Source organism: Staurois parvus, unplaced genomic scaffold, assembly GCF_062004578.1.
Source record: "Staurois parvus isolate SC_StPar_1 unplaced genomic scaffold, SC_StPar_1.0 ptg000056l, whole genome shotgun sequence".
Lineage (NCBI taxonomy): Eukaryota > Metazoa > Chordata > Amphibia > Anura > Ranidae > Staurois > Staurois parvus.
Window position 1 is genome coordinate 14,712,332 of NW_028317852.1, and position 14,022 is coordinate 14,726,353.

A 14,022-nucleotide genomic window follows, 5' to 3' on the forward strand; every position below is an offset into this window, starting at 1 on the left:
TCTTGTGACTACCAGGGATTCCATCACTTCCTGTGGTGGCTTAGGAGAAGAAGTTAAGGGAAATCTCCCCAATTGGGCACAGTGGGAAAAAAAAATATAGGATGGGGGTTATAACCCTCCTTTACACTATCTAAAATTAAAAAAAAAAGTTGTGCCTCTAGTTCTACTGCAAAGCCAATGGGGAAAAATGGATGGGGAAAAACGGACAGTGGACAGATGGATGCTTTGCTTCACAGCTGGGGTGAAAAATAATCCTCCCCATCTCCTTCAGCAGGCAGTACCACCCACTGAACGTGACCCCCTGCATGCACATGGTTGCAAAATGGTGTTGGGGGTTTTTAGGGGTCAAGCAGGCAGTAAGCAGGTGACATAACACTGCCTGTCAAAAGCAGTGACTACCGTAATGAGATTTGAACAAAATGATGTCACCCTGTACATAAAATATTTCCTTATTTGTTTTCCGTGCTAAGGCTTTGTTCACATGGTACATCTCTGCGAAGGGTCCCTCTTTGCCTGCACAGGATGCACAGGTGTTCCATACATCCTTGTGCAGACAGTTCTATTGCTGTCAATTGGGAAGCTGTAGCTGTAAGGACACAGCCGTTTGTCCAAATCTGAGAGCCGTGTGTGTGTGCGTGTCCCCAAATGCAGAAAGTATTTGATTGGAGACACCCACACAGCTGTCAAACTCAGACCAGCAGCTGTGTCTGCGCAACCAAAAGACGTGAATAGAACTGCATGCACCAAGATGTATGGTGGTGTGCATCCTTGTGCATCCCATGCAGGCAAAGACAGCCCTTTAAACAGATGTGTGCTTAAGTATACCTGTGTGCATAAGGCCTAAGGCCCCTTTCACATGGGGCAGACTCTTTTTTGATCCCCAGAGGATCTGTCCACTGATCCCCTGCTGATCAGAGCAGAGCAAGTTTTGATGACAGGTCCATGACTACTCAGTTTATGCACAGCGGTCACGGACAGAGCCCTCTCTGCTCTATTGGCACCTGCGTGTAAACTGACTGCGCTACCCGTTTATACTTGATTGCCCTCATATCCGATCTGCCTAGATGGATCCCCTTCCATTTATGTTTTCAGATTGGAGGTAGGCGGGTGTAAATGGACACAAGTAATAGAGGTGAATGGACTGTCCGATAATTTCCGCCTGAAAAACTGACAGGCGTGCCTAATCAGACCCTTCATGTGAAAGGGGTCTTTAGGCACAAACCAATTCATGTTCCACTCACCCCTGCACCTGTCTCTGAGTTGGTTCTACCTTCACTAACTGCACCACTACCACTAGAGAGGTCAAAACTAACTGCTGATTGTGAATGACACATGTTTACCTCCCTGCTGCAAGGAAGATTATCTGTCATCTCAGTGCTGTAGAAAGTGCCGAATCATGCTACTCCATTCTGTATGTTGTAGACAGATAGCCTTCTGTCATTTTCTGAGTGTTGCTGCCACTAATAGTTGGGCACTGTCATATGCGGTACACATCCCACATGCAGTAGGCTTTGGAACATTTTCAAGTAAGTATTTATACAAATTTTGCAGTCTGTGTATTTCATAGCATTTGTTTATGTTTTATTACTATGGTTCATACACACATACACACACTATGTGTTGCTTGCTTAGTCCTAATGGATGCACATGGTTTTCTGAGCAACATGCTCTATTTCAAAAGCTATTTACTTTGATGTTAAAGGGAATTTGGGCTTAAAACATTTAACCTTTAAACCACAGAGAAATTTTATGACGGGAGACATATGATGAATTAACCCATTCACTGACAGCCATTCCTTCCTTCCAATTCTGCACCATTTTTATGTGCATACTGCAGTTTACAGCCTTGGAAGTTTAAAAAAGACCCCCACCCCCACTCCAAATCATTTATTTTCTGAAAGTACAGGCACTATTGAATGAAACAATAATACTGTTGATTTCTAATGTACATATTAGTTGCACAAATGATTAAATCTTTTGCTGCCAGAGCCATTTTTGCACACATATTTAAAAAAAACATTTTAGGCCTGAGGATTATACAAAACCCCTAAAACATTTATATATTTTCTGACAACAGACACCCTAGAGCAGGAGGTCTCCAAACTTTAAAAAAAAAGGGCCAGTTTAGTGTCCTGAAGACTTTAGAGGGGCTGCACTGCAACCATCAGGAGTAGAAAATGTCCTAGCATCATTTGGAGTAAACAATGCCCCATCCTTGGTATCATTGGGAGGAATTGGGCCCCATCATTGGTGTAATTGGGTCCCATCATTGGTGTCATTGGTAAGAATAGTGCACCATCATTAGTGTCATTGGGAGGAATTGTGCCCCATCACTGGTGTGATTGGAAGGAATTGTGCCCCATCACTGGTGTGATTGAGAGGAATTGTGCCCCATCACTGGTGTGATTGGGAGGAACTGTGCCCCATCACTGGTGTCAGTGGGAGGAACTGTGCCCCATTGTTGGTGTCATTGGGAGGAATTTTGCCCCATCACTGGTGTCATTGGAAGGAATTGTGCCCTGTCATTGGGAGGAATTGGGCCCCATCGTTAGTGTCATTGGCAGGAACTGTGCTCCATTGTTGGTGTTATTGGGAGGAACTATGGCCCCTCATTGGTGTCATTGGGATGAACTGTGCCCCTTTGGTGTCGGTGAATGAAATGGTGCCCCAAGGGCAGGATTAAACCAAGCAAAGGGCTGCAGTTTAGAGACCACTGCCCTAGAGAATAAAACAGTGGTAGTTCCAAAATTTTAGTGTTACACAATATTACTGCAATGGTCTAGGAAATGCAAAATTTCAGTAAAAAGAAATGCTAAAGTGAATTTTAGGGCAAACAAAGGCAAGAAATTATCCATATGTTTGGTAAAATATAAAAGACAAGCCGAGTAAATAGACACCCAATATGCCAAACCTTAAATTTCTGTGCACCTATGAAATGGTGACAAACTTCAGTACCTTATATTTTGTATAGGTGACTCTTCAAAGGCCCCTACAGGTCATCAGTTTAGTGTTATGGAGAAGGCCGTGTGCTAGAATTATTGCTCTCACTCCGGTGTGCACAGCGTTATGTAACATGAATCTCAAAGTTTTCACGCTTAGGCTCTCTGCCGTGTGCGTTTACATTCATACATGCGTATATATGGGGTTGGGGGGCCTCAACATTTTTTTTTGGGAAGGGGGGTGTTATGTGCTTGGGTGTAACTTTATTTTTTATGCAATTTTTTTTTTTACTTAACTTTTTTCACAAGTCCCCTATGTGAAGATTTTTAGATGACAGGTTCTCTTTATTGAGACATGCAGGGATTAAAAGACACTGTATGTCTCCTATGGGCTCCACTCAATGCATTGCAATGCAGACTGCATTGCAATACATTGCTTCATACATTGTGCTAGCTGAGAAAGTGACAGCAGTGACGTCACACATGTTTGTCCTCTCTACTCCCCACCATGGCTTTTCCCGAGCCTGCAGATGGGAAAACGGACCCAGATACATGGCGGGAGCTAGTTCGTGCGGTGCGGGGTGGTAGCACAGCTGACTGACTGTTTCCATCTGACAGGCAGGAATCTGGATAGTGTATAAAACCCCCCTGCTGTCAGGTCCATATGACGTACGAACCTGGCAGCAAAAGGATTAAAATAAAATACAACCTAATCTTTAACATTAGCATTAAATATAAAAGGATAACGCATACAAAAAAAAGATAATAAACATGTTGTGGTTACCTGCTCTTGCACTGCTATTGCACATAGCAGCCCCAATCCTCTTCTTCTCGGATGCCCCACTGATGCTCCTGGCTCCTCTTCCTTCAGAGAGTGCCCACCATAGAAAGACTTTCTATGGGGCACTTATGCAGGCTCACTCCCAAGTCATCCTGTGTGTCTATAGACACAGACAATGCGGCTCAGCCCCACCCCCTGCTCCCTCATAGCAGAATTTGATTGACAGCAGCGGGAGTCAATGGCTACTATCAATCTGTCCAGTGAGGAGGGAGAGAGCGGAGAGAGAGTCACTGCTCTTGTTCACAGTGCTGGATTAGGATCAGGCTCAGGTAAGTATAGGGTGGGGGTAATCCTTTGGCACAGAGGGATGTTTGTCTTGATGCATAAGTAATGCCCTCTTGTGTAAGATATTTTTTTTTGTGCATAGTTAGAGGCTTGCTAACGCCTGGGTATGAGTCAATGACGTTACTTCAGATTAAGGCTGTAGGGCTCTACAGGTTAGTTCTCTGATACCTCACCTTGCTCTAGAAGATTCTAGAAGCCAGTAGGCTGGGGTAAGAAGGGGCTGATCTGCATACTTAGGGGAATCTGGCCAATCCCCAGGCAGGAGACTTGGCATAGTGGCTAGGTCAGCCCTTAAATATGAGAGAGCATGGTCAGCAGGGGAGTTGGGTGGAAGGCCAAGTGAGGAAGTGCTGCTGATGTGAGTCTGGGAGGGGACCCCAGAGGAGGGGGGGCATCTGCCTACAGGCTGAAGCTGAACAGAAGGACCTCCACTGTCCCACAGTCTACCGGGAAAGACAGTCTGTTAGCAGGGAAGGAGCCAGCCCAGCGAAAGGTCTGAAAACAGCGTCAACCTTTAAAGTGACAGGACAGTGTGAGTACTTCTACATCCCCTAGGCCAAAGAAGGGGAAGGCCAGTCTGGTGCAATACCCAACTAGTTCTCCCTGGGAGTACATTATTTAAGTGTCTCGGAATACCTTGTCCTGGGATACTCTCAAGTTGGATGAGATTTTCATCTAGAGTCTGAGGAGGTACATTTGTAAAGGCTCTCTGCTAATCTGTCAGAAGGGAAATGTGACTCCTGAAGAGAAGAATGTGTAGGATCCATTTTGTGCTGTTTTCTGGATTCTTGCCATTTTGCCTAAGGCACTTGTCCTCCAAATTGGTCAGTTCCATTAGGCATTCCCTATACCCCTAGATCCCTTCAAAGTTGTTAACCCCTAATAAAACAATAAAAACCAAGCTCATGCACTGTTTACTGACTTTGAATGAAGGTGTGGAAAATCAAGGTTATAGAACCACTTTAAGGCAAGAAATACAGTATGTACTTACATTTAAAGGGGAATTGCACTTTTATTAAAAAAAAAATATATATATATAGATAGATGTACCTGTAGGTAGGCCCCCTTTCAGACTCCACACTCCAACCTCTCACTCCATCTTCCACCCGACACTTCTCCTTTCCACTCAAGTGCTGCGTTACTTAAAGGTTGCCTTGGTCACCATGCCCAGCCTCCTACCAGGGAAATGGCCAAGGATCCACAAGTATGCATATCCAAGCTTCCTCCCCTACTCCATCCATCCACAACAAAGCTCTCAGGTTTCTGGAAGGGTGGGAGGGCTCCAGAAGCTATGAACTTCGGACCCTCCCTAGCCTGTCCTGAGGTGAACTCCTGCCTCACTCACAGACTGACTCATCCCAGGCTGCTACTCAGTCTCTTCCTAAAAAATAAAACCTCAAACTGCTATCTGGCTAACCTGGAGCTTGTTATAAGAGTATGAATTATTAACTACTACTCTCTGAATACGATCTTTTAGCCAGTTTTCTATCCATTTACAAACTGATTTTTCCAAACCTGTAGACTTTACCTTACCCATTAGCTGTGTGTGGGGAACTGTCTCATATGCTTTTGCAAAATCCAAGTATACTATTTCCACAGCCACTACTTTGGCTAAGGTTTTGCTTACCTCCTCATAAAAAGAAATCAAATTTGTCTGACAACTTCTGTCTTTTATGAATCCATACTGTTACGTAAAATAATTTTTTTTTTTAGCAAAAACTCACCTATGTGGTCTTTTGTAAAATCTCCAGCAGGGGCGGACTGACCATTTGGAAACTCGGGTACTGCCAGTAGAGTAGGGTCAGTAGGGGGCCCCATGAGGTGCCCCTGGTACCTTTTTCATAGGCTTTTTTGAGTTTGGGCAAGGACACAGGGTGTAAGGGATTTCTGGCAAAAAGAACTGCGATCGGGAACGCGCATGCGCGAAAGAGATTCCGCAGAAGAGCTGCCAGTTGTGCGCAGGCGCGCAGGAATGCGCGATCGCGCACATGCACGCATGGTGAAGATTGGCGCCAGACGGGCTATTTAAAGAGGGCTTCTGCTCTGGTTCAGTGTTGACTGGTCTTCAGCTCCCCCCCTGTGTCCTGCTTGCTCCTGTACGATTCCTTATTGCTGACCCGGCTTGTTCCTGACCCGACTCTGATTACTCTCCTGCTCCTGGTTCCTCACTTCGGCTCTGCTCCTGACTTTGGCTTTTCCTACTGATTCTGTGCCCCGCTGCCCGCCTGTTGATGACCCTGGCTATCCTATGACCCTGCTCCTGTCCTGTATCCTGGCTACCTACATTGCTCTGCTGCACATCAGACATTTCCCAGAACCTGCTCTGTCTGCTACTACAGTACTCAAATCAGAGGATACTCTGCCTACCAAGGGCATCATCTGCAAGAGCCGCAAGCAACAACCACTGGTGCTCTTGTCCCCCTGGTCCCTAGACTCCCTCTGTTCCAACCTCAGCAAGGTCAGGGCAAGTGACACGTGAGGCCGACCTCATCAATTCAGTCTCCTATCAGGTACGTGACACAGAGGCCCCATGATCCCCTATTGCTCGGGGGCCCTATGAGTTGTCAGTCCGCCCCTGATCTCCAGTAACTTCCTGACTATAGAGTTAAATTAACTGATCTGCTGTTACTTGGTAAAAACTTTGACCCCTTTTTAAATATAGGCACCACATTGGCCTTATACCAGTCATTACCCACTTGTCAAGCACGCTATAGCCGAATGATAGCTATAGCGCGGTAGCTATGTCTAATCACAGCGGATCACAATGTAAACACACTTGCCAGTTATCAGCAGCACTTTCCTCACACTGTCACAGCATGATTAAAGTACTGCTGATAACTGGCAAGTGAGACATCTGCACTGATAATCAGGGCACTGATTGGCAGTGCTCTGATTATCAGCACAGCCCCAACAATGCCCATCAGTGCCGTATATTAGTGCCCTTTATTGCTGCCCATCAGTGCAGCCTCATCAATGCCGCCTCATCAGTGCCCACTGGTGCTGCCTCATTAGTGCCCATCAGTGCGGCCTATCAGTGCCCATCAATACAGACTCATCAGTGCACATCGTGAAGGAGAAAAATTACCTGTTTGCTAAATTTTATAATAGAAACTAAGAAAAAAAATTTTTTCAACATTTTTGATACTTTTTCATTTGTCTAGCAAAAATAAAACAACCAGTGGTGATTAAATACCACCAAAAGAAAGCCTATTAGTGTGAAATAAATTATAAAAAAAGTCACATAGGTACAATGTTGCATGACAGCACAACTGTCATTTAAAGTGTGACAGAGCTGAAAGCTGAAAATTGGCCTGGGCAGGAAGGGGGGTAAACGTGCCAGGTAGGCAATTGGTTAAAAAGTCTCTAAATATTAGAAACAATGGCTTTAAAATGATTGATAGAGCTAAATTCTTTTAGGACCTGTGGGTGTATGACATCCAGGTGCTTTATTCACCTTTTATTCTGTCTAAACATTTCTGGACCATAATAATTTTGAGCTATTGTGGATCATTTGTGGATATCAATACCATGCCCATTATGGACAAAAGTTCCCCCATGCCCCTTTGTATACACAGAGCTGAAGAAGGTATTTATTAAATTTGCCTTCTCTTTGTCCCCTGTAACCCACTCTAGAATATTTTGTAAAGGACCTACATACTCAGACCTGACCATTTTACTATTCGTATATTTGATAACTTTTGGGGGGCTTGTTCTACTTTCTTTTGCAATCTGTCGTTTGTTTTGAATTTTTGTGGCCCGGTTATATTCTTAGTAACATTTAAACGATGACAGTGTTCTTTCGTTTCTATATTTTTTAAAAACTCTTTTCTTATTATTTATAGCTTTTTTAACATTGGCGTTGAGCAATATAGGTTTTATTTTTAGCCTTTTAAAATTATTGCCTATGGGAATATATTTTTCAGTGTGTTCACATACAGAGTTTTTGAAGAATTACAATTTCTGTTCTTTGTTCTTCAATGCCAATATTCTCCCCCAATCTAAGTCTTGTAGAGCAGCGCTCTGCCTTGGAAATTTTGCTCTTTAAAAGTTGAGTGATTTTATCTTTTCAGTATGTGCTTGTTGTTTACAGCTAACTGTAGCACCCTGCTATAAGTGTTGATGCGGGATGTTAAAATAAACACAAGATGGAAGTGTGCTGCACAACAGTGGCATTCACACTCTGTAAAGCAGCCCCATGAAACTTATACTGTGAACTGCAGGACTTTATTAACTGTTTCCCCTCCACCCTATAGCAGAAGTACTACTACAGGGCAGCATGGCTGCGCAAAATCACATATATATACGTGATTTGCATTTCTGGGTAGGAGGCACCATTGGCGGCTACAGATCAATCCCCAGGTCCTGGCCGGAAATTCCCCGCCGGCACCTGGCGATCATCGAGTAACACTGACAGGGGAGAGACCTGTGTGTGTAAACAACACGTCTCTCTCCTTCCAGCATTAACATGCTGCTGTGTATTTCTCTGCACAGCAGCATGTTTCCCTAGTAAAACACACACAGCACACGATGTAAAACAGCACACAGTTAACCCTTTGATCGCCCAGATTTTAACCCCTTCATGCTCAGTGTCATTAGTACAGTGTCATTGCTTTTTATTAGCACTGATCAGTGTATTCGTGTCATTGGGATGTCAGTGGCAGTTATTCAGTCCCCCCCAGTGTCAGAATGTCCACCTCAGTCCCGCTATAAGTCACTGATCGAACATGCAGCGCTAATAAAATTCTAAAATTGAAACAAGCGATCATAAAATGCAATAGTCAAAACAATAACAATCTAATCACTGCTTGATTATAATTATAAGAAGGATAATGGAATATAATTAGCGTCCAGAGATATGCTCTATAATGATGAATGAATATATCATCATTATAGAGCATATCTCTGGACGCTAATTATATGCCATTATCCTTCTTATAATTATAATCAAGCAGTGATTAGATTGTTATTGTTTTGACTATTGCATTTTATGATCGCTTTTTTCAATTTTAGAATTTTATTAGCGCTGCATGTTCTATTTTATACATTTATTATGGAGGCTCCTGGTGTTCGCCTTTCATGCTAATCGCTCTTTGGTGGTTATCCAGCGCTCGTATTTTTTCTGTTTTTAACCACTTGCCTACCAGGCACTTATACCCCCTTATTTACCAGCCCAATTTTCAGCTTTCAGCGCTGCCGCACTTTGATTGACAATTGCGCGGTCATGCAACATTGTACCCATATGAAATTTTGATCATTTTTTTCTCACAAATAGAGCTTTCTTTTGGTGGTATTTAAACGCCACTGAGCGCTTTACTTTTTGCGCAATAAATAAAAAAATTGCAAAAAATTTGAAAAAAAAAAAAAGTTTCTTTGTTTCTATTATAAAATTTTTCAAACAGGTAATTTTTCTCCTTCACTGATGTGCGTTGATGAGGCAGCACTGATGGGCACTAATAGGCGGCACTGATAGGCAGCACTAAAGGGCACTGATAGGCAGTACTAATGAGGTGGCACGGATAGGCGGCACTGATAGACAGCACTAATGAGGTGTCACGGATAGGTGGCACTAATATGCAGCACTGATAGGCGGCACTGATAGGTGACACTGATGATGGGTACTGATAGACGGCACTGACTGGCATCACTGCTGGGCACTGACTGGCGGCACTGACTGGCACAACCGCTGGGCACTGACTGGTGGCACTGACTGGCAGCACTGCTGGGCTGCACTGGTGGGGGGCACTGGTGGGCAGCACTGGTGGCTGGGCACAGGTGGGTGGCACTGCTGGGCATAGGTGGGTGGCACTTCTGGGCACAGGTGGGTGGCACTTCTGGGCACAGGTGTGTGACACTGCAGAGTGGCACAGGTGGGTGCACTGCTGGGCACAGGTGGGTGCACTGCTGGGCACAGGTGGGCGGAGCTAGTGGGCGCACTGCTGGGCACAGGTGGGCGGAACTTGCGGGTGGCACTGCTGGGCACCGATCATCAGGGCACTGATCATCAGTGCCCTGATGATCGGTGCCGATCCCCGCTCTGACAACTGCCGGTTCTCGGCAGTACTTTCCTCACGATCTGACAGCGTGAGGAAAGTGCAGCCGAGATCCGGCACTTGCATTTCCCTCTGATCAGCGTGTCATTGGACACGGCTGATCAGGTGGTAAAAGGCCGCTGTGATTGGCCTTTTACCACATCACGTGATCAGCTATTCACACTTAATGCAACCTCATCTTCAGTACTGATAGCAGGACAGTCAGTCCACAGGCTGAACCACCGCTGTGTCACCGTCATTATCAATTCACTCTATTAAGGAGGCCCTTTCCTATTGTGCCAATGATCTTGCAGTCCAGAGAGGAGTTGCCCCTGTGCCAACAATCACTTTTGCGAGCTTATCCACTTGTTGGTTTAGATTCACTAGTGACTAGTGCCTTAAAGGAACATTACACCAGCCAATTGCTGCCTCCAGGGGAAGTACTGTTCTTCTTTTCCTCTATTGCATTGTTCCTCAGAGAATCATAATCCACACTTCTTCTCACTGTGCACCAACTGGGCCCCATCATGCACACAGAAGACTCCTCGCTGCCTCTAAAGAATACTGGTTGTTTTGGGGTGAAGAGCTCTCTGCTTTATTTCAGGATCTCCCTGCCATCAGGTCTGAGGGCCTAAAGTGAGCTAGTCCACCTGTTTTGATAGTTCTCGCTGCTCACTGGGGACTGTAAAGCCACCTCAGGTGGAAGGTATTGAGTTTGTTTTTGAAAAGCAGGCCTGCTAACCCTGAGATTCAGTGAGAAGTGTTGTTTCCTTTCTTTGCTTAAAGTTGACATAAGTAGTAACTGACTCTGCACATGCAAATTCTGTTTATGCTGTGTAACCAAGCTACAAGTTTGCTATAAACGTCTTACCAATTTACTCCAATCAGTGTGTGAGTTTACATTTGGTGGTAATTTATTTTGGTTTAGAGTGTACTGTGGTGTCAGCAGGGGTTAGGTTTTCAAAGAGGGGTCCAGAGCAACAAGGAATCCAAGAATAATCCAGCAACTCCTAAGGGGGTAGTGCTACATAACATTAAATGAAATCATGTTATGGTCACTGCTACCCAGATGTTCTTTTATATGGACATTCGTAATAAGCTCTGCATGGTTTGAGATTACCAGGTCCAGCAGAGCATCATTCATAGTCGGGATATCTATGAACTGTACCATAATATTTTCTTCTAATAGGTTTATAAAACATTGCCCTTCAACTGTTCCAGCAGTTCCAATACTCCAATTAATATCAAGGTAGTTAAAATCCCCATTAGTATCACTGTCCCAGCTCTTGCAGCCCTTTCCATCTGTTCATGGAGCTGAGTTTCCACCTCCTCGTTAACATTTGGTGGCCTATAACAAACTCCAATGATTTGAACTACGCACATCCATATGCAGTTCCACCCATACTGGTTCAGTCTCATCCATCAACCAGGTCCTTTCACACTCGCTTTGAGATCACTTCTCACATAGAGAAAGACGCCACCACCTTTACGGTTTCCCTGGTCTCTCCAAAAGAGAGCATAGCCTGGAATAGTAATAGCCCAGTCATGTGAAGAACAAAGCCAAGATTTAGCAATACCAATTAAATCCTAGTTCTCTTCGTGCCCCAACTTACCTATCTTGCTTGGCAGACTGTTGGCATTGGTGAACACTTTATTTCATGATCACATTTTGTTCTTGTGTTTTGCATATCTTTTTAGTGGTACAAATAGTACTATAATTTCCAGTGATTGTTTGTAGCATGGGAACCACCTTATCTGCCTCCATTATTGTCTAACCCCTAACTGTGATCTGTCTGCCCCATTGAATTCTAGTTCACCTTCCCCCCTCAATCACTCCCCTAGCACAGCAGACCGCCTTCCTTTTAAGTGCAAACCATCTTCAGCATATAGGTTGCACCCCAATGAAAAGTCAGCCCAGTGCTCTAGAAACCCAAATCCTTACACCAAGTCTTTAGCCATGCATTCAGTTCTCTAATCTCCTCCTGTCTATCCTGTGTCTGTGAATTTATTAAGAATAAAAAAACTAAAATATCACATTGGCATACGTATTCAGACCCTTTGCAACAACACTTAAAATTTAGCTCTGGTGCCTCCCATTTTCTCTTGATTGTTGCTGGGATGTTTCTACACCTTGATTGCTGTCCACCTGTGGTAAATTAAATTGATTGGGCATGATTTAGAAAGACACACTCCTCTCCTATAAATGGCCTCAAAGCTGACAATGCATACTGTATAAGAGCAAAAGCCATGAGGTTAAAGGAACTGCCTGCAGAGCTCAGACACAGCTTTATTGCAAGTCACATGGAAAGGCTACAAAGATTTCTGCTGCACTGAAGGTTCCGAAGAGCACATAATTCTCAAGTGGAAGAAGTTTGGCACAACCAGGAAGCTGGTCACCCGGCCAAACTGAGCAATCGGGGAGAAGGGCCTTAGTAAGAGAGGTGACCAAGAACCCAATGGTCACTCTGATTGAGCTCCAGACATCCTGTTTGGAGACGGGACAAAGTTCCAGAAGAACAGCCCTCCACTGATCTGGGCTTTTTGGCTAGACTGAAGCCTCTCTTCAAAACACATGAAAGCCCGTTTGGAGTTTGCAAAAGCTTTTTTGCACAGTTTTACCACACAGAATTTCAATAGGCTGACAGACTGACTCCTCTCCCTCAAACCAACCCCCCTCTCCCCATTTCCCACTTACCTGGATTGTGGGGTGTTTCTTCCTGCAGACATCTATTTTGCTTTGAATTGAGCTGTGTATGGGTCCACCCACTCGGCCACATCGTTCATTCACAGAGATCTACAGGTCCCATCTGCCATTTCTCAATTGTAGTTTGTTTACTTCCTCCAACCCCATAATGGTAGGCTTGTATCTCCATATGGACCCAAAGTTGGGATGTAAACAATGCAGGAGCATGTTTTATTAATAGGGGGCAATTATTACATTTTTGCAGATGGTGGACGTTAAAGTGGTTCTTCACCCAATAAAGCAATTTATTTGAACCTCCCTTTTCCACAATTAGATTGAACTTTTTTTTAGTGTTTTTGAAAAAAATGTTTTACTTGCCTAGAATGCACTTGCTTTGCCTGGGAACTCTTGCATGCCGCAGGGGCTCACCGGTAAACCATTGCAGATCTACATGTGTGTGTGGGGCGGGGGTTCCCATGAATGCGCAAAGACGACATAGGTATAAGGTTTGGAATTTCAGTGTGTCTGCACATATGAGAGTATGAGAGAAACCCCCTGCATGCACGCAGATTAAAATCTACTTTCTCATGTGTGGCACATTGACTGAATGGTTTGTCAAGTAAAGATCAATTATTTTAGCTGGAAGACCTTAATCAGATAAGAAATCAATTGTTTATTGAAGAGTAGATGGCCACCATAAGGATACATTCCCACCAGATATGCCCGCCTGCGTTGATGAAAGCATGCCAGTGCATATACATTGTAAAAGTATGAGGAGCGGTTCACCTCAGAGAATTGAGCTGAAGTGCCTTGCCCTGTGCTGCTGAAAAAAAAGTAGAACACTGCCAACTTTTATGCAGTGCAACACATATAAGTGCACCGCAACATGCTGAAACATAAGAGTCAAAACAGCCTGTTGAAGTGTCCTTTACAAATAAAGTTTAATGAAGGCATAACTTTAGGTAAAAAGAAAAATTACAAACAAACAGGATTTTAAGTTCCGGTTCACACCTATGCGTGTTGTAATCTGCTGCGAAAAAAAAGTCCCTGACCCTAATCAAAAATGCAACGCTGAAAATGCATAGATGTGAACATGTCCCATAGAAAAGCATATTAAATGGACTGTAGTGCATTTCTGCAAAAAGCACTAAAAAACACATTGGTGTGAACCAGGCCTCAATGCAGAAGATACATACTAAGTCTCCACTCCATTAAAGTTCTATATCAGCCTGTATGCCCTGTACA

General features: G+C 44.1%; 1 protein-coding gene and 1 long non-coding RNA gene across 3 annotated transcripts in view; one reads left to right on the forward strand and one right to left on the reverse strand.

Annotated features, from left to right (window-relative positions):
- LOC149470017 (uncharacterized) overlaps window positions 1-5,298 on the reverse strand; it is a 61,044-nt gene extending 55,746 nt beyond the window's left edge. Inside the window, exon 1 of the long non-coding RNA XR_016311454.1 lies at window positions 5,116-5,298. This is a non-coding gene — a long non-coding RNA (uncharacterized LOC149470017). The remainder of the gene's footprint in view (window positions 1-5,115) is intronic.
- Window positions 1-14,022, forward strand: part of TRAF3IP3 (TRAF3 interacting protein 3) — a 105,123-nt gene that overhangs the window by 9,787 nt on the left and 81,314 nt on the right. Inside the window, exon 1 of one of the 2 annotated variants that reach the window (XM_089668346.1) lies at window positions 1,453-1,526. The exons of the other annotated variant lie outside the window; for it this stretch is intronic. The gene's annotated coding sequence lies outside the window, so the exon portion shown is untranslated. Of the gene's footprint in view, window positions 1-1,452; window positions 1,527-14,022 lie in introns of those variants that run through there. 2 annotated transcript variants of the gene reach the window in all.